This window comes from Biomphalaria glabrata, chromosome 12 (assembly GCF_947242115.1).
Source record: "Biomphalaria glabrata chromosome 12, xgBioGlab47.1, whole genome shotgun sequence".
Taxonomy (NCBI): Eukaryota; Metazoa; Mollusca; class Gastropoda; family Planorbidae; genus Biomphalaria; species Biomphalaria glabrata.
The window spans coordinates 4,040,679-4,062,189 of record NC_074722.1 but is presented as its reverse complement, the minus strand read 5'-3'; the positions used below and the strand labels follow the sequence as shown (position 1 = coordinate 4,062,189).

Here is a 21,511-nt window from a genome sequence, read left to right as displayed (position 1 = left end):
TTGGGTTGTGCTTTGTAGGTGTAAGTTATGGTTCAGTTTTTTATGCAGGGTCGGATTTCGGGGAGGGCACAAGGGAGCTACTGCCTCGGGATCTGTGGTAATTGTTACGTTTCATTTTCAAACATTATTTTTTTCCGATTTGACAGACAGTACTTTAAATTTTACAGTTGGCAACAGTTGGTTAAGAAGTATTCGCTTATGTGCGTCACTATTGTGCAGCATGAAAGACATACTCCAATTTGTTTCCAATTGATGTAAATCTAATTCGCTTTGTAAAATTTCAATATCTTGTGTTATTTAAAATTTGTCGTATATATTATACAATCATCTGCACATAATCCGACTTTAGTTCCTGAACTAATACACTTTGGTAGGTTATTTACTACAAAGCTTAGATCAACTCACTCTGTCTGTCTGTCTGTCTGGTAAAAAGTTTGAACATGTTTTTTCTCCCATTTCGCATTCTCGGATCAAGTTAAAACTTCGCATTGAACCTGACAAGACATGAAACAATAAAACAATTAACCGATTAGTTAATTAATTGTACTTGATTAATTATTTTGTTTGATATTGAAATAATGGTAATAAATACTACTTAATGAGAGATGTGGATGTATATATGGATTTAATCCCATAATTACGTTTTAAAACGTTTTTCTCAGATTTCCCATTCTCGGATCAGGTTGAAATTTTGCATAATCATTCATAGTAGATGTCAATATTCGAATCGATACAAATTTAACCAAATAGTTTATCATTTAGGACTAATTATTTAATTTTGTTTTATATATAGCAGAAAAGGAGTTAAAACATGTAATTTTCATATAAATGGCAGTAATTAGCGGTTCTTTCCCTTAGATAGCTTTTGTTTTAAAATGTATTCTTTTTTCTATTGTTTATGTAGTTTAGAAACAGTAGAGTGCCCAAGATTGTTCCTTGAGGTCAACCTGAGTTCACATGTATAGGTGTTGATTTGGAGCCATTTATTATTATAGTTTGACTCTAACCAATCAGAAACTCCTGAATCCATTGGTGTAATGACTCTATATTTTAAAATATTTTAATTTATGGGCAAGCTATGATGTTGAACTATGTCCAATGTCAGAGAAGTCTAATGAAATGCCATCTTATTTCTCAAAAGTTTTTTATTTAATGCAGAAATTCCTAACCTAAATTAGTTTATATACGCATATTATTTAAATATACTATTCTTTTGCTTACTAATTGCAAGAAATCAAAATATATATAATGAAATATACCCGTAGTTCTAATACATGTAACATGCCATATTATATGAATACCTTTCCGATCGTCTGATTGATGGGCCACTAAGGGAGAAAGAAATGATTGAAAGATGCTGACACATGGGTTGCCCTGGGTTAGCCCTTGCACAGGTAACATGAACATGAAATTTGAAAAAAAAAAAAAGTATAACATGAACATTTTTTTTTGGCCTGTCTTTTTTATGATGTAATTTCTATTTCCGGTTGTGCTCTACAAAGGCCGAAACAATTCTATTTTTAACTTAAAGGCAAATGACTGCAGAATTTTTTTTTCACTGGTTCACTAGCAGAGCCTGGGAGGGGGGTTGGAGGTACATTTGCATAGAAGTATGCTAAGAAATAAATAGTTATTTACATTACATCATACTTCCTACTGACGAGTATTTTAAAATATTCTTTTGTTGTCTCCCCCCTCCGCAATATTTTTTTTCATAATCTAAGTAAATAAATAAAAACATGCATTTAAAAAGACTGGCCCTAAATAAGTGTGTGTGGTTAAATGAGCGCGACTAAGTGTGTGTGGGTAAATGAGCGTGACTAAGTGTATGCGGGGGGGGGGGGTGAATGTATGTGAGTGTATGGTGTGTGCAGGAATGAGTGTACTGCTCACTTGGCTTCGATCCCTGACAGATTGGTCCTGAAGTGGCTCCTGTCCTACTTTTAAAAGTTCTTAAATTACCCGCATACCTTCAATAGTGCACCAGTTACTCATGCTGAAATGGCTGCCACGACCTTTAACCTCCGTTTCTTAACACCCCCCCCCTAATGTTTATCATTGAAGAAAAAAAAATGTTTATCTGCCTATATTTATCTACAAATCTTTTTTTTTTGTCTCTGCTATTATAAAAAATCAGTACAGGGTCACATCAGATGGAGTTGTTACTGTTTACTTTTATCTCACTAGCCTAACCTCGAGTTTGTATTATTATATTATATTATATTATAATATTTTATTCCTTTTTATTTTGAATTCAAGTTTTGAATGCACATACAGGCTAGTTATGCATTTAGGGTTAGAGAGTCCGTAAAGTGCACTAGATTACGTCATCAATGACCCCAACACACTTCCGGTTCATTTGTTTGAAAGGAAAGTTTAGGTACATGGAACAATTTTCTTTGTTTAGTTTTGTGTAGCCATTAGACACCATATAGTCTGAAAGAAAAAAAAATATGAAAACCAGTTTGAACTGGACTAGATTCGTTCCTCCCACTTTGATCTATTCGACGTCTGCCAGATTAAATTTGTCACAATATACAATTTAAAAGGTATAGTACTGACGTCATCACGTCAAAGAAATTTAATAAATATGTTTCTGAAACTGTTCGTTTGCAACATGGGAATGAAACAAATAAAAAAACATGCACTGTGGAAATGAAATAAAAAACAGACACCTGCCAATTGAAACTGTAAGCAGAACTCTCCCTGCTAGTTCACATTTTTGTTCTCCCTAAATCAGCGGTGCCGAACCTACGACCCGCGGGTCATATCTTACCCCTTGAAGCGTCTGCCGGCAATACATAATGGAGGCGCAGGGGAAGAGTAATTTTAGTTCGATGATCTTTTGCAGACATACGGCATGTGACCTTCGTGTTAGGAAGCTCATTAACTTTCTTATAATAAGTCAAAAAGGTTGTGCACCATTGTCATATATCGGAAATACAGTTTAATATGTGCAGATTACTTATTAAATTAGACCGCGATACATAAAGTTGCGCATGTTAATTTTACATATAGTACAACATATTTAGTAACACTAATTTTTATTTTGATTTTCAAAAAATATATTTTCATTATATTATCTGGATGGTAGTATGCGTCCATTGTATAGGGCCAGTATTGGCCTACTTTTAATATTTTAAAGTCTATGTCGAGGTTTGAAATGGTAGATAACCGCGATAAATACATTGTATCAAAGATTAATTTTATTATCTCCCTTTTAAATTTTTTTCCCTGGCAAGGGAATGAGCAAGGATACACTGTTATTAGTGTTAAAACTTTAAGAAATGTTTCACTTTCTGTTCGCCACCCAAGTTAAGATGTAGGCCTCTTTTTTTAGTTCAGTGAAAGGACAATATTATTATAAACTTTTTTAAATACCAAAATACAAAGAATTGAAACCATCCAAAATTATAGATAATTAAGAAATAATTAGTCTTAATCGTAACGTAGTAACATAATCATTAGACTGGCAGGCCATACTGATCTTAATTTGTATCATCTAACGATTTTGTTCATACAACCACATACACAGTTGAGTTACATTCACATGTATACACATTGTTACATAGAGAATAAATCATTTGGAATTTTTTTTTAAAGTGTTTTTCTGCTCAATAAAAAGGAATATATTGTTTATTTTTGTATATCAATCTAAGTACAGATTTTATTTGATTCCGAAAATTAAAGATGAGTGCTGTTTTTCACAAACCCAGTTGTGACCTGCATATTTGCCACATCTGACGTAGTCCTCCGGGGGTCTATTTAAGTTTTCTTTTTGTCTTATGAGCTTGTCTTCGGGAAGGGCTTTTTTTTTTGGGGGGGGGGGGGGGCAGGGGGGGATCTCCAATCTGCGTCCAGCGGCCTTCGTGACAGTATTGACATTATTAGAGCTTTATTTTGACATCTTGATTAAGTTTTAGAATGCAAATCTATCTTATTATAGACAGATAGACATAATGCATTTATGCTAAGAATAGATAGCCATAATGCAGTTATGTCTAGAATAGAAAGATATAATGCAGTTATGTCTAGGATAGAAAGATATAATGCAGGTATGTCTAGAATAGAAAGATATGCAGGACATACCTAGAATAGAAAGATATAATGCAGTTATGTCTAGAATAGAAAGATATACAGTTATGTCTAGAATAGAAAGATATAATGCAGTTATGTCTAGAATAGAAAGATATACAGTTATGTCTAGAATAGAAAGATATACAGTTATGTCTAGAATAGAAAGACATAATGCAGTTATGTCTAGGATAGATAGTTATAATTAGTAAAGGTTGCAACAGACATTGATCCGTTTTAACGCTTAGAACAGTCGAGATGAAGTTATACTTAAAGGACAACCCCGCGACAACCTTCAAATGCTTTCACGTGCGTCATCCCATGGGTGTGTCATTGGGCCTGGTTCCAACCCTAACAACGGATCTATCAAGGCCCATAATAACCTGCAGCTACCTGTAGCTTGTCTGTTGCCAGAGTCAACTGTTTACCTGGTGGTATCCCCGCCACAAGTGTTTCTACAGGGGATGTAAATTTGTTACACAAACTTCAAGCTTGTGACTTAAGTAAAAAAAATATTCAAGGAATTCAATATTCAGGGACAATATTCACATATTCACATATATTCACATATTCACATATATTCACACATTCACATATATTCACAAATTCACACATTCACATATATTCACATATTCACATATATTCACATATTCACATATATTCACATATATTCACATATATTCACATATATTCACATATATTCACATATATTCACATATATTCATATATGTTGAGTTTGACCGTTGTATTGATCGCGAGAACAACAACAAAAACTTTTTAAAGTATATGTGTATCATAAGTAGACTTATATACAGCTGTGGTGGCCCCAGTAACATTGTGAAATAACCGTAAATATGCACGTAACAGCACGTTTAATGTGACCAAAATTTGTATTGGGACATCTGACTGATCTTCTTCCAGTGCTAAGCCTGCCATCTAACACCTCCACACCTAAACACCTGTCGTAATAGACCGGAAGTTCTTCCATGATGAGCGCCTTCATTAGGCTAAGAGAAGAGTAGAGGATGGAGGTAGGAGTGTTGACGTCTGTCTAAAAATAGATGACTGTTAGGGTGTTAAAGCAATCTCATGCCGCCCGGCAGAAGTGGCCGCCTCGGTCTGGAACATGACGGTTTGCCAGAGATGTTCTACTGGCTGTATAGGACAAGAAAACCAAAGTGTCACCGAGAATCTCAACAAGTTTGAAGCTCTCAAACTTTCAATGTTTCAGTAGAAAACAGTTCGATTCAGAATCAATTAAAAAGCTTAAATTATTGAATTATTGCATTTATATTGAATCAACTTCACCTTAGTATGTTGGACCATTGGGGCATCACATAAGATCTGTTGACCGTCCTTCTCCATCATCTCTGTCTTTTGCTTTTCAAAGAATCTCTTTCAATGACAGGCTCGTCCATTCTTTTATGTCACTTTCTGTCTGCCTCTTCTTCTTTTTCCTGGTACTGTTCCTTGAAGGATGGTCTATGCGAGCCCTGAAGACCTTGTGATATGGTAATACAGTTTTAGTTTGCGTATTATGACAGTGGTCCAATCGCTGTAGTATCCCTGTCTCTAATCTCTTCGTTTGTGATGTACATCTCAATTCCATAGCTAGGATCTTTCTGAAACATCTCAATTCCATGGCTAGGATCTTTCTGAAACATCTCAATTCCATAGCTAGGATCTTTCTGAAACATCTCAATTCCATGGCTAGGATCTTTCTGAAACATCTCAATTCCATAGCTAGGATCTTTCTGAAACATCTCAATTCCTTGGCTAGAATCTTTCTGAAACATCTCAATTCCATGGCTAGGATCTTTCTGAAACATCTCAATTCCATGGCTAGGATCTTTCTGAAACATCTCCATTCCATGGCTAGGATCTTTCTGAAACATCTCCATTCCATGGCTAGGATCTTTCTGAAACATCTCCATTCCATGGCTAGGATCTTTCTGAAACATCTCCATTCCATGGCTAGGATCTTTCTGAAGCATCTCAATTCCATGGCTAGGATTTTTCTGAAACATCTCAATTCCAATGCTAGGATCTTTCTGAAACATCTCAATTCCATAGCTAGGATCTTTCTGAAACATCTCAATTCCATGGCTAGAATCTTTCTGAAACATCTCAATTCCATGGCTGGGATCTTTCTGAAACATCTCAATTCCATGGCTAGGATCTTTCTGAAACATCTCCATTCCATGGCTAGGATCTTTCTGAAACATCTCCATTCCATGGCTAGGATCTTTCTGAAACATCTCCATTCCATGGCTAGGATCTTTCTGAAACATCTCCATTCCATGGCTAGGATCTTTCTGAAGCATCTCAATTCCATGGCTAGGATTTTTCTGAAACATCTCAATTCCAATGCTAGGATCTTTCTGAAACATCTCAATTCCATAGCTAGGATCTTTCTGAAGCATCTCAATTCCATGGCTAGGATCTTTCTGAAACATCTCAATTTCATGGCTAAGATCTTTCTGAAACATCTCCATTCCATGGCTAGGATCTTTCTGAAACATCTCCATTCCATGGCTAGGATCTTTCTGAAACATCTCCATTCCATGGCTAGGATCTTTCTGAAACATCTCCATTCCACGGCTAGGATCTTTCTGAAACATCTCCATTCCATGGCTAGGATCTTTCTGAAACATCTCCATTCCATGGCTAGGATCTTTCTGAAACATCTCAATTCCATGGCTAGGATCTTTCTGAAACATCTCCATTCCATGGCTAGGATCTTTCTGAAGCATCTCAATTCCATGGCTAGGATTTTTCTGAAACATCTCAATTCCAATGCTAGGATCTTTCTGAAACATCTTAATTCCATAGCTAGGATCTTTCTGAAGCATCTCAATTCCATGGCTAGGATCTTTCTGAAACATCTCAATTTCATGGCTAAGATCTTTCTGAAACATCTCCATTCCATGGCTAGGATCTTTCTGAAACATCTCCATTCCATGGCTAGGATCTTTCTGAAACATCTCCATTCCATGGCTAGGATCTTTCTGAAACATCTCCATTCCATGGCTAGGATCTTTCTGAAACATCTCAATTTCATGGCTAAGATCTTTTTGAAACATCTCCATTCCATGGCTAGGATCTTTCTGAAACATCTCCATTCCATAGCGAGGATCCTCCTATCTAGTTGTGTTGTAAGCGTTTTATATTCGCCAGCTTGTAAGAATGTGGCCATGACCAAGGTGCTCATCAGTCTGATTAGAGTGTCGATGGCTATGCCTTTGTCTTTCATGATTGTTTTGAGTTTTGCATGTGCTCTTGTGGACTGTGCAATTTAGGCCAGTAGTTCAGGTTTGGTTACTTCGTCTGAGACAATGGTCCGAGGTGCTTGGAACTACTGACACCAGTCAGCGCTTCTAACATCCAATATGATGTGTCTTTTAAAACCCTGTTGGCTATTGGTCATAATTTGTGTTTTATTAGCGGCCCCCGAAAGGGGAAAAGACGCTATTAGTTTTGTGCGAAATTTCTGTCCGTCTGTCTATCTGTCCGTCCGTCCCGTTTAGATCTCGTAAACTAGAAAAGATATTGAAAATCCGACATCACAATATTTTAGACCATTCAAAGTTCTGATGCAACGGCTACTTTTTTTTTTCTGAAAGCGAAAAATCTAATTTTTAAAATCAGTTATGCAAGCAGTTTTTTAAAGAGAAAAAGCTAATTAGTATGCATTATAAGTTAGACCTAAATTAAAAAGAATAGTAATCTTGTAAATGTCATTTTCGTTAACTTTTTTTTTTTATTGCGAATAATTTTTTTTTTTTTTTGAGCATTCGAATAAGAGATTGAGCCTTTTCAAAAAATTACATCAATTATAAGACTTCAGTTAGGCCAGGAGAGGCGCGGTAGCTGAGCGGTAAAGCGCTTGACTTCCGAACCGGGGGCCCCGGGTTCGAATCCTGGTGAAGACTGGGATTTTCTACTTCGGAATCCTTAGGCGCCTCTGAGTCCACCCAGCTCCAATGGGTACCTGATATTAGTTAGGGAAAAGTAAAGGCGGTTGGTTGTTGTGCTGGCTACATGACACCCTCGTTAACAGTAGGCCACAAAAAAAGATGAACTTTACATCATCTGCCCTATAGACCACAAGGACTAAAAGGGGAACTAGTTAGGCCAGGTTCACATCTAACTTTGCATTCACTTGCACCTATCCTTTGATCAGCTGTACCGTTGGGGCACTACACAAGATCTATCAACCTTCTTTCTCCATTCTTATCTCTCATTTGTCTTTGATATAATTTCATTTGGATGTTCTTTCTGAAAATATTGAAGCCTGCCTGGGTGGACCACTTCGGGGGCCGATTTTGAGTTTGTGTTTCCACACAAACTGTCTTTGTAATCTTGTTTTCGGTATTGTTTTGCTCGCCATATGCTGTGGAAGTCTTGTCTGTGCGCATCACCAAGTCAGCTAGCTCTTCTTTTGCCCCTGCCAAACCACCTATGTCGTATTATGTTGAATACCAACGTTTTAGTGTATTAACAGTAAAGTTACACTTGACACTAATACACTAATCACAACATTAGAAAGATTGATAGAGATTGATTTACTTTCAAAAATTGGCTCAAATGATTTTCCTAGAAATTGAACAGTTGATATATATCGCTGAGAAAAGAATTACTAGCGCGTTGGCCACACGGGGAAAACTCTAGTTTCATAGTTATAATTTTTCAAAGTAAAAAATAAATAACTGTAAATTTAGCTAGAAACTATGTCTAGGTCTAGAGCCAACATGGCATAGTCAGCCGTATTAGCGTAATTATGCGATAACAGTAAATTTAAATTTGCATCAATTTTAATTAAGTCTATAAGCGTTGCTTATACTTTTACCTATATCTAATATAGATGACATCTACATTCTAGATCTAGAAGTTCTAAATCAGAAATTTAGTTCTATTGTTAGACCTAGATGTCAATGTAATATATATACCTAAATAATTGCATAACTATATATCTAGTGATTACCGATTCAGAAAATGGGTTCGTTCAACTTTATGGCAATCATTCAGCCTAAGGCACCACGGGCTCGATACTCGAATTTTTAAAATTATTTTTTAAATTATTATATTATATTTGTGATTTAATGATGGAGGAGTAGTCTTTAAAAAAATATATTTTAAAATGTTTTTAACATGTTTCCTCCTATTCTGAAGATAATTCTATCCTAGCTTTAACCTCCCGTGGCCCTTTTTTTTAACGCTGCATACATAAAGGAATGCCATCGCCAGGTTTGAAGTAGGGGAAGCAACTAAACAAAAATAAACAAACCCTCTACTTGCGTGTTGACTTTTCCTTGTTATCTCCCTTGTTTTATGCCGTAAAAGACTAAGTAATGGATTGAAGTCATCTGGAGGAATGTCTTTTGTCTCATGCGATCTGTACCTTACGGTAGCATTCTGAGTAACCGCTTGCACAATTCGAGGCTTCAGACAGAGATGTCAAGGTCAGCAGAGTGACGTCATTATCTTCCCGATGGACACAAGACTTCTTTCAGCGATGGTGGAATGTTTGTCTTAATATTTACAGGCCATGGTTTAGCCTGCAAGCTATCTGCTGTTTAACTTTTAGTCTGGCCTTAGACTTTTTTTTTTTAAAAAAAGGGGGGGGGAGTAAAATTAGTTTGGAGACGAGAGTACACAGTAAACACATTTTGTGTGTGCAGTATAGCCAGAGTTAAACTGCTTTATAATGTGTTATGATTCAGCCAACCAGAACTAAGGTATTCACCATTTATCTATGTATTATTTTCTTAAAATATAAATTGATAGATAGTCAAATTGATTTCTTGTTGAAAATACAAATAGATTTAAAAAGAATAGATATAATGTAAAGAGTTATGCCTAGTTGTTAAAATATTCTTTTTATGTTGTGTATCTTATCTCGCTTATCTTATCTCATAATTTAAAAAAAAGAAATTAATTGCTTGTCAAGAAGATAGGATCTTTCTAGAACTATGTTATTATCAATTTATTCATCTGATACATCTTATTTTGTTTTTGAAATTGACATAAGACATACTTTGTGCGAGTTTTGTTTTTCTTGCTTGATTTCTCCGCTACCCTGTAGATAAAATGAGACTGCTAATTTTGTAATTTGAATTATGAATACGATAGCCCGGAGTTCAAATCACCTTTGCTTTCATCCTTAATTTTTTAGTTCTTATATTTATTTAGCTCTATTTTCTTTAACTCTTTCTCTCCGTAATTATTTACCACATTCTGGTGGAATCAACGCTGGTATCGTCAGTTAGGAGAGAAAGAGTTAATGTACAACACGTCTGTACTTCGAATATCCATTTCAGTTTTATGTTCTTTAATTTAAGTGTTTACCTACTTCTTATAATGCTAGAGTTTAAAGTTCTTTACTGTTATGCTTTTTGTTCTTACTTTTATTGATGTAGATCTTTAGACAATCTTTTTTTTTTACAAAGCTCATATCAACTCACTCTCTCTGTCAGTCAGTCTGTCCGTCTGTCTGTTAAAAGTGTGTGCACGCTATTTCTCCCACACCCATTCTCGGATCAAGTTGAAACCTCGCACAATTATTCCTTGGCATAGACAAAAGTAACCAATTGGTCAATTAATTATTTTGTTTGATACAAACAAGGGAAACCAATTATTCAGTATTCACAGATGTGGCTATATTTGTTGGGTTTAGTCCCCTTAAATAATTGTTAACGCTATTCCTCCCTCGCGCATTCTCCGATCAAGTTGATACTTTTAATAACTAGTCTACCTAACAAAACATGAATCACTAAAAAAAATCTAATTTGTAAATATTAATTATTGGCATTAATCATTTTGTTTGATATCGAATAAGAGAAATAACGTATACGTTATTGGTAGATATAGTTTTAAGGGCTTAATTCTTCCCCTTTGGATAAGCTTTTTTTGTGTGTTTTTTAAAGGATTCTGTTCTATTTTGCGTGTTAATTTTTTTATTCTAACATCTACTTTCGTTTTTACTTTACCTTAGTGTTCCCAAGATTTTAGTTCTTATATCGTCTTAATATTTTTTTTAGTTCTTATATTGTCTTAATATTTCTTTAGTTCTTATATTGTCTTAATAATTTTTTTAGTTCTTATATTGTCTTAGTATTTCTTTAGTTCTTATGTCGTCTTAAGTGTTTAGTTTTTACAATCTACTTAGGTGTTCAGTCCACAAATCTAGTAAACTCTCGGCGCAGCTCACTATATAAGGTCGAATGTCTAAAGTGTAGGCTAAGGCTTATTAAGAATTAATTAAATAGATCTATTTTGTTAAGCTTATTTACAGCGCCCCAATTAGAAGATTCCTTTAATCTTTATGATAGAGGCGCCCTTTAGAAAGATAAAGGACGAGTAGGGATTCTGTGCCGATCTCTCTCACCTACAGCAATCTTTCTTACGGCACGGACTTCATGAAGTCACAAAGGTCAAAAGTGCACACATAGTCACACTTGGCTCTAGGACGAACACACACACGCACATACCTATACCCACAAAACTGCAGTGTGTATGTGTGTATACCATCCAGCAGTGTTCTGCTCTGTGTTCATGTGTCGAAGTGAATGTGTGTTAACAAAAAGACTGTTTCTGAGCATGTGTATGAGTGTGTGTGTGTGTAAGTACTACGTAGATGCGCGCAGGTGAGCACACTCATACATTGTGTATTCAGCATTGTGAGTAACTAGAGATGTTGGACTTACTCACGTTGGTATGTAGCTAAAGATAACAATGCAGTCATAAGTCATATGCTTATATCACGCCCGTGTATCTATCCAATGCAGTCATAATCATAGTTTTATATCACGCCCGTGTATCTATCCAATGCAGTCATAGTCATAGTTTTAGATCACGTCCGTGTATCTATCCAATGCAGTCATAGTCATAGTTTTATATCACGTCCGTGTATCTATCCAATGCAGTCATAGTCATAGTTTTAGATCACGTCCGTGTATCTATCCAATGCAGTCATAGTCATAGTTTTATATCACGTCCGTGTATCTATCCAATGCAGTCATAGTCATAGTTTTAGATCACGTCCGTGTATCTATCCAATGCAGTCATAGTCATAGTTTTAGATCACGTCCGTGTATCTATCCAATGCAGTCATAGTCATAGTTTTAGATCACGTCCGTGTATCTATCCAATGCAGTCATAGTCATAGTTTTAGATCACGTCCGTGTATCTATCCAATGCAGTCATAGTCATAGTTTTAGATCACGTCCGTGTATCTATCCAATGCAGTCATAGTCATAGTTTTAGATCACGTCCGTGTATCTATCCAATGCAGTCATAGTCATAGTTTTATATCACGTTCGAGTACTTATTCAATGCAGTCATAAGTCAAATGCTAATATCACGTCCGGGTATCTACAGTCATAAATCATATGCTTATATCACGTCCGTTTATCTATTCTATTCAGTCATAAGTCATATGCTTATATCACGTCCGTGTATCTATTCTATTCAGTCATAAGTCATATGCTTATATCACGTCCGTGTATCTATTCTATTCAGTCATAAATCATATGCTTATATCACGTCCGTGTATCTATTCTATTCAGTCATAAGTCATATGCTTATATCACGTCCGTGTATCTATTCTATTCAGTCATAAGTCATATGCTTATATCACGTCCGTGTATCTATTCTATTCTGTCATAAGTCATATGCTTATATCACGTCCGTGTATCTATTCTATTCAGTCATAAGTCATATGCCTATATCACGTCCGGGTATCTATTCTATTCAGTCATAAGTCATATGCTTATATCACGTCCGTGTATCTATTCTATTCAGTCATAAGTCATGGATTTTTATAACGTCTTTATATAACGTCTATTACATTTGTCATTCTGTATCTCATGTTATTTGAAGAGAGGACACTAAAGTCTGTTATTACACAGAAGACTGTAGCAGTGTCCAGATTGGGAAGTCTGTGTCATTTGTATTAAATCTAAAAACATTACCACATGATTCTGGCGCTCATAAGGATTGGTTCAACAGAACTTTCATGGAATTCTTTTCTGTTTTTTACGTTCTATTTTCGATTACTTTCTCCCTCTCTCTCTCTTTCTCTTAACTTTTTTTCTCTTAAATATTTTCTCTCATATTTTTATTTTGTTGACATGTACACTTTTTAAAGAAAGACAAAGTTAGTCACTCAAATGCAAGATTACGGACACTGGAGCAGTGATTAGTGAGCAGTAGTGATGTTACTAATATTTGTGAATCACAACCACGGTTATAATACAATATATCATGCCTTATTGTTGTACATTTTAAATAAGGAAATCGAGTGCAATAAATACATATACTTCCCTACGTTGGATCGAGATTACTTAATAGAAATTTAAACTCGTGTGCTATTTTTTCGGTGTTGTTTAAAAAAAAATGAGTTTAAAAATCATATTTTTTATGAATCAGATTTATGAGCTGAAATTTATGCGCTTTGACGAAGTCAAATCCCCAAAAATATTTGTGTAAATAATCTCCCCTACTATTTAAGTACCGATTAGATATTTTTATATTTTGTAAAAATAATTGGATGTTTAATATCAAGTGATTGGTTTTATTTCGCTTGTAAGGAAAAGTTCTTTTAAAATAATAATAATAAATACGATTAAAAGTGTACGCTTCAAGCAATGGACTAGCTCTCTTCCCGTACAAATGCGACACGGAAGCAACTTAAACATAGAGAAACATGTCCTGAAACTCAATTTGCAACATCACCAGAAAATTTCTCAGTGGACACTTAAAAGGTCAAGATCTACATGAATTATGTTTCTCTCTAGCGAAGCTCGACCATAGCAGTGCCAGAGGATGAATATTAGTTCCTTTCAAACATATTAATAATAATGAGACTAATTAAAATATGGGAACCTAAGCTTGGATGTTAAGCGGTTACGGAACTTATCTAAAATAACAATCTACCCCGTTGGAATAACGACAACTGACCTCACAGACACCTTGGAGGCCATTAACATCCCTAAGAAGATGCTCGTTGTCTGTCAGAGGACGGAATTCTTGCAGACCTACATCATCACCACCTAATTCCTCAGTGAACGCTGCTCAAGGGTCTACAATAGATTTTGTTTCTAACGAAGCTCAATCATGGGCAATGCCGGAATATTAGTTCGTTAATTAACATAATTACACTAATAATAAAACTCATCTCTCTCTCTCTCTAACGTTCTCTCTGTATATTTAGCACCCTCTCTCGCGCTCTCTCTCTCTCTCTCACACACACACACACACACAAACACATACACAGCTTTTATATTCTTAATACATCGGGTTGCGATCGTTTTGGTTTTAATAACCGGCTGGTCCGATTAAACGGATTTGCAAGTATTTGTTTCTCATTGAACTCACCTCTCTATCATCTCTATAAATAGTTTTTTTTCCAAAGTCTTATTCATTGACATCGTCTGAGCTAAAAATTGTAGGTGTCAACGTTCTCTGGGCTTTGTTTAAACTGATTATTGACTGATTATTGCCTGATTATTGACTGATTATTGACTGATTATTGACTGATTACTGACTTGTTATTGACTGGTTATTGCCTGATTATTGACTGATTATTGACTGATTACTGACTTGTTATTGACTGGTTATTGACTGATTATTGACTGATTATTGACTGATTATTGACTGATTACTGACTGGTTATTGACTGATTATTGACTGATTATTGACTGATTGTTGACTGATTACTGACTATCAGGTACTGATTATAAAAGCTCCACTCCTGCAGTAGATCTATATATATATGTTTAGTCAGTGGCGTAGCATCCATGGTGTGAAAGGGGTTCAATGAACCGGGGCCCATGATGAATAGGGGGCCCACACAGTTACTTCAAAAAAACTGAAAACAAAAGTTATTGACTGTAAGAATTCAAATGTATCAATGCTTATTTAATTTACTCAGTGTTATTATAGATCTAACAGAGATACAGCAACAACAACAACTAAACAACAACGATATAACAAATGAATGTAAACGCGATGATTACCACTGAGATCGATTTCTGCTTGAGATTGATTTCTGCATCGAACGGCGCGGGAGGGCCTAAGTTTAAGTTTAAGTCTAAGAAGTGCATTGAATTACTTCTAGAAAGTAGTACCGACAAAAGAATGTTTTGTTTTGCTTTTATATGTACTGGTGCTTACTTGATGTCTAGATTTGTTGTTATTTTACTCAGTATAGGAGAGGGTGGCCCACAATCATATTCTTAAACCCGGGCCCACAGGTACCTTGCCTCGCCACTGTGTTTAGTCTGTGGTAGTGTTCAAATGGATCAGAGCATCACCACCACCAAAAACAACAACAACAACAATACAGTCGCGTTAGAACTTCTCCCCTGCTCACCTTAATCACTGAAACAGACAGCAGACGTCGTGAGTCAGAACGAGGCTATCCCAATTCAGAGCTTACTTTTACCTGCAACAAAAACAAAACACACACACACACCGTTAGACTACACGCTTACACACATTCAAGCACACAAAACAACAACATAATACAGAAAAAAATAGCAACAACAAAAAATGTTAAAGGGAGAGAACTTGTACATTATAAATAAAGCAGAAGTGAGTACGTCTTAGGCGCAGATAGGTTTTTGTCAAGTTTTTCTTCTTCAAATTTTCTTGGTTTTCCCTAAAAAAACAACAAAAAAACATAAGAATGGGAAGCTATTCTTGTTTGTAGCAGTTGTAGATTGCAAAATGTAAAGAGTCTTTGTACTTGGGATAACTTCCCCTTTCTTTCACGCACTTAACCCTTTCTTTTTTTCCTATTACTCTCTCTCTCTCTCTCTCTCTCTCTCTCTCTCTCTCTCTCTCTCTCTCTCTCTCTCGGTCCTGAATTTCCGAAAATATATATCTCGTCTTGCTCTTTTTTTTTTTTTTTTTTTGGCATGTACAACTTCTGAAGGGGAGACAACGTTTCGATCTCATAGAAGCAGGACGTCCTGCCACTCTAAAGAGTGGATAGTGGATTCTGTTGGTGGAGGGATTAAGAGAACAATCCACCAGTGAATTTAGAACGGAATTGTTACTTTGTTTACGCCAGGTTGTGGTTTTTTTCTTTTTCTTCTAGAGGCCAGCCACAAATTGGCTGGCTTCAGTAGCTCTAGGCAATATGGCGGAATTAACAGAGTCGATGGCGGAAATGTAAGTTATATCATATACATATTTGTGTGTGTGTGTATAGAGATTTCTACTATCACTATAAGATTTACGTATACGCTACAGAAAGCTATAGTTTGGGGCATCCACTTTCTAGTGCCCCACACCGAAAAAATATTCCAAGTTTGCTTCAATGACAATGAAGTTTAAGAGGTTTTATTTCACTTTCTATACACTTCTAAATTGTTTATCAGTTAAGCACTGAAGATTAATACCTGGACTTAAAAAGGGCTTAATATCTTAAATAGCTTAACTTATAGGGCCTTATATAAAGTCTCAATCCGCCCCCACTGTTCACTATATTTAAGTTTTTTTTTCCAAATGAGTTCAACTATATTATCTAATATTGGCAGTAAGTTGTATTAGACAATTAAATATTTGACATACATTTGCGTCAAATTCTTTTGAGAATTTTTGTGTGTGATTTGTTATTGTGTCCATTTACATTCTGATGTACGGATTTGACATTATGATTTGGTCTTGAAAACGTCTGTCAATTTATTTTTTAAATAAATATTTTCTTTTCAAGAACTAAAAAAAGAGTGGTTTTGTTACTGCTGTCCCTAAGAAGGTAAAATCTTGTCTCCTCACCTGGTTGTCTAGAGTTCGATTCTGAAATTTTTCTTTCGCTACAATATTGCCGAAAATTAATTGGTGTACAAAATAAAGTACCCTTTTCAGACCTTGCGATTTATAAGGCAGATGACAGAAAGGTAAACTGTTTCTGTGACCCACGGTGTCATGTGGCCAGCACAACGACCAACCGCCTTTACTTTTCCCCCAACTAATGTCAGGTACCCAATAGAGCTAGGTGGACTCAAATGCACCTCAAAGATCCCGAATTCAAAATCACAGTCTTTACAAGGCTCGAACCCGGGACCCCCCGGTTAGGTGTATGCTTAGCTTGAAAGTAATGACATTTGAATTTTTAAACAAGCAAGAGAATTAGACAATAATACAAACAGTGTAATACCCATAGCATAAAATTCATGTGTCTATGATCTACTTTGAGATGCTAGAAGAATATTAGGTATCACCTACAAAGACCGCATTGCAAATGAACAGATTTGAAACAGGATCACAACGGCTATGGGGTCCCACGATGACCTGTTAACTACTTCCGAAAAACGCAATCTAAAACGTTAAGGCCTTATCACAAATTCCTCAAGGCTCGAAAATACTTTCCCTTCATGGAACAGTACCAGGAAAAAGAAGGAGAGGCAGTCAGAAAAAGCGATGGGAAGACAACATACAAGAATGGACGGGCCTGTCATTGAAAAAGATTCTATCAAAGGCAAAAGACAGAGAGCAATGGAGAAAGACGGTCGACAGATCATGGGTGGTGCCCCAACGGCTCAACAGACTAACGTATTAGTGAAGGGAATGGTCTACTTTAGATATTTTATCGATTTAATGAACTTTTGTCTGCTTATGTTAGTGAGCCAGTTTCGGTAGATAGACTAATCTTTGATCTTCTGGAATCAGTTCTTTGTTTCGGTAGATAGACTAATCTTTGATCTTCTTGGAATCGTCTATTCTCATGGCATACGCGCTGCAAACATCCTTACTTTTAGAAAGAAAACCTACAAATGCCCCAAATGATCTAATTGTTTTCTCTGACCGTTTGACGTTGGATCACTTAATATTGGCGGAGCACTTAAAATAGTTTTAGGTGATCAAGCGCTATTTTTAACTCTGGTATTTTGACCTGGGTGCTGATCATTTTTTTTTTTTTTGTTATTGGAAGAAGATGTGTACTTACAGATTACCTGGAGCCTTCTAAATATTAGAAGAGAGATATATCCACAGATTACCTGGACTCTTTCTAAATATCAGACGCAGTATCACCTTGTTTCGGTTGCCTCTGTCCAAGAGTGTGTTTGTCTTTGTGTTTGTTGGTTAATTGTTGTGTTGTGTTGGCTAGTCTAATTGCAGACATCTGTAGCTCAACGCGTATTGTTTAGTATTTTGTTAAGCGTAGTACTTAGAGGAGGTCTGTCTCTCGTTCTGTTATTCATCTATTTAACTATCAGTTTTCAAAAAAACAAAATTGTTTCTCAGTTGGATATGATATCGGTTGTGGGAGATTTATTTAACTAGCTGTGTTATCGGTTTAAATAATCCATCAAGTTAGTTACTGCTGGTACCAGCTTAAATAGATTCACCACATTTAATTGGGATTAAGCATAATCATCTTATTAGTTAGCTCTTATCCGTTTAAATAGATTCATCTACAATCATTAAATCGTATTTACGAATTCATTTAACAACCAAGGATGTCTGTCTGGTCATGTGGCATGCGCTCTGGACTGCCGTTTCGATAATCCGGGGTTCGAACCCTGTCCGCTGCCATCTCCGCCGTCTTGCGGAAGGCCTGTGCTAGTATGTAATCTTCAATTCCGAGCAAACATTCTTCTGCCTGGTCTCAGTAACTGAAAGAATATTGTGCCACTCTGGAGGTCAATGCGCCAAACAGCTGAGTTTGTCTACTCAAGCCTAATTACAATTTTAAAGTATTCTGCGCACCGGAAAAGCAATATTTAATTTCCATTAAAATACCGTCTTTGCCTCTACTAGCCTCCCTTTTCATTCTCCACTCTTTTTCTTAGTTAAAGTGAATGCTTAAAAAAATTGCATGTTGGGATTTTATTTTTAAAAACAATGCCTTTCTTTATTTTTATCTTGCATTGTACAACTGACATTTACCTGGCTATTTGTAAAATTTCATCTGCTTGTGATATTCGTGTATAACACTCGATGGACAGGCAAACACACACACACACACACAAAATGTTGTTTTTTTTATTTTTGTGTGCATTTATTTATTTATAGTGTTTGAAACAGTAATATGTGCAGTATTTTTAGCCGTCCCCCGAAAGTGAAAAGGTACTATTAGTTATGTGTGGTCTGTCCGTCCGTCCGTCTGTCACGTTTAGATCTCAAAAAGATTTTAAAAAATTGAAAAGAAAGCATATTTAAAAAGAAACTAGATATCTACTTACACAAACAAAAAACAGTAGAGGCTATATTGCATAAGGGATGGGCCTTTTCTGTATTTTTAAACATGTGTGCAAACGGTCCGATAAAATGAAAACTGAACATCTCATCCTATAAGTCTATGAAGTTCTTTAAGAAATAAATCATTTCATTCTAGCGTCCTAGACTTACCCATGTGTTAAACGCTTTGATCTCAAGAGATTTAGTTTTAATTTTTATGCTCAGTTCAGTTCAAGCCTCAAACTCATTTTTTTTTTCTAAACCGATGTTCTTTTAAAGACAACTTTTTATTATATGAATGGAACAAAAATGCAATGAAGTATTTAGACGTTTAAGATTCTTACGTATCTACTCACCGGTTAATTGCGTTTCCGTGTATTTGCAGAGTGGGCCAGGTGTTTCCTATGGCAGACATGTATGACGTGAATTTAAAGGGGATGTAATTCTGAGGGCAAGAGCCTCGCGAAGGAGTTATGCTCTCCCTTATGAGATAATGGCAAAGGTGTTTTTTTTTTGGCGTGTATAATTTAGCTGCTTGGAGGAGGAGGGAGGTGGACAAGGGAGTAGCCTCTCGAGCAGGCCTCCAAGCTTCACCAAACCAGACTAATTATCTTCTAGTTCCCAGGTCTTAAGTTCTTCTTTATTGCAGGCGAGTGGTATTTATTTCTAACATGTGCAGCAGCGAAGTGGCAGTAGTCCATGGTAATTATAGAAATCACGTGATCCAATAGTCAACCACCGAGCCCTAGACTGCACACTGTGTCTACGTAACGCGCATTTTTTCACTCCATATTCAGGACTATGAATGCACAATGAAAGGCATTCTTCAGGGGGTCAACACAAGAGATTTAAAGATACTCCCAAGAGGTCCCTTAACGAATCGACACCCATGACTGGAAAACAAAACTAGCTCATGATGATGCCGTGATCACTCCACATGGCATGGAGCTAAAGTTTCAAGTTGGTACAAGTTTGGGTGTGGGAGAAATAACGTGTGTAATTATGTAAGGGACAAACCGCACATATTTAGCCATATCTCTTTCCCATTATGGTACAAAACAATTATGACCAGTTATTAATAGACTAACTGGCTCATTCTTTTAATTGATTTATATTTTGTTAGTTTCAATAAAAAAATTGTGTAAAGTTTAACTTGATCCGAGAGTGGGTGTCAAAATTTGTGCCAGACGGAGTGAGTTGATATAAGCTTTTTAATAAAAACAGATCGGCCCAAAACACTTAAAAGGAAAAGCAGAAAATAGTACAATAGACCCAGCAAACTCATGCCTTGTGTTCGGTGATTCAAAGTGAAGATTGAACTTTATAGTCAACTTAAAGTTCATATGAAATAAGATTGTGCTTATCTTTGAGTTTAAAGGAAATGAGATTGTGCTTATCTTTGAGCTTAAAGGAAATGATATTGTGCTTATCTTTGAGCTTAAAGGAAATGATACTGTGCTTATCTTTGAGCTTAAAGGAAATGAGATTGTGCTTATCTTTGAGCTTAAAGGAAATGAGATTGTGCTTATCTTTGAGATTAAAGGAAATGAGATTGTGCTTAATTTGAGTTTAAAGGAAATAAGTTTCTGCTTATCTTTGAGTTTAAAGGAAATAAGATTGTGCTTGTCTTCGACCACGAAGCAGGTGCTTCTATCGTTACCTGTATATCGTGTGTGTGGGGCTGATGAAAGTATGACCTCCTCATTGTTTGCACGTGGTTTCAGTACAAAAAGTGGAATCCCCATTAAAGTCTAAATATAAATCTTGTCATGGACAATTGGTTTTGTTTCTGAGTTGGTCTGTTTTCTTGGTAGAAAACTAAAATGGAAACACTTTGACAAGTTCCATGTTCAACTCAGTCATACGGTTATAGATCATCTCAGAGCTGTCATGAAATGAGCTATTTCAACCTGTCCTGTTGTTTCCTGTGTCTGGGAGTGGAGTTGAGCTAAACTTGCTACGTTCTGTTCTAAGTGGGGTTAGAGAACGTTAGGCTTACATACAAGAGGCTTCATCATTGTACGTTAGGCTTACATACAAGAGTCTTCATTATTGTACGTTAGGCTTACATACAAGAGGCTTCATTATTGTACGTTAGGCTGACATACAAGAGTCTTCATTATTGTACGTTAGGCTTACATACAAGAGGCTTCATCATTGTACGTTAGGCTGACATACAAGAGGCTTCATCATTGTATTCGGCTGACATACAAGAGGCTTCATCATTGTACGTTAGGCTGACATACAA

At 36.0% G+C, this 21,511-nt stretch overlaps 1 protein-coding gene across 8 annotated transcripts in view; it reads left to right on the top strand.

Moving 5' to 3' along the window:
• Nucleotides 1-21,511, top strand: part of LOC106053057 (tripartite motif-containing protein 45-like) — an 81,971-nt gene that overhangs the window by 37,147 nt on the left and 23,313 nt on the right. Inside the window, exon 1 of one of the 8 annotated variants that reach the window (XR_008774017.1) lies at nucleotides 9,728-9,812. The exons of 5 other annotated variants lie outside the window; for them this stretch is intronic. The gene's annotated coding sequence lies outside the window, so the exon portion shown is untranslated. Of the gene's footprint in view, nucleotides 1-9,727; nucleotides 9,813-11,659; nucleotides 11,789-15,978; nucleotides 16,252-21,511 lie in introns of those variants that run through there. 2 more of the 8 variants (XR_008774016.1, XR_008774015.1) reach the window with 2 other exon arrangements.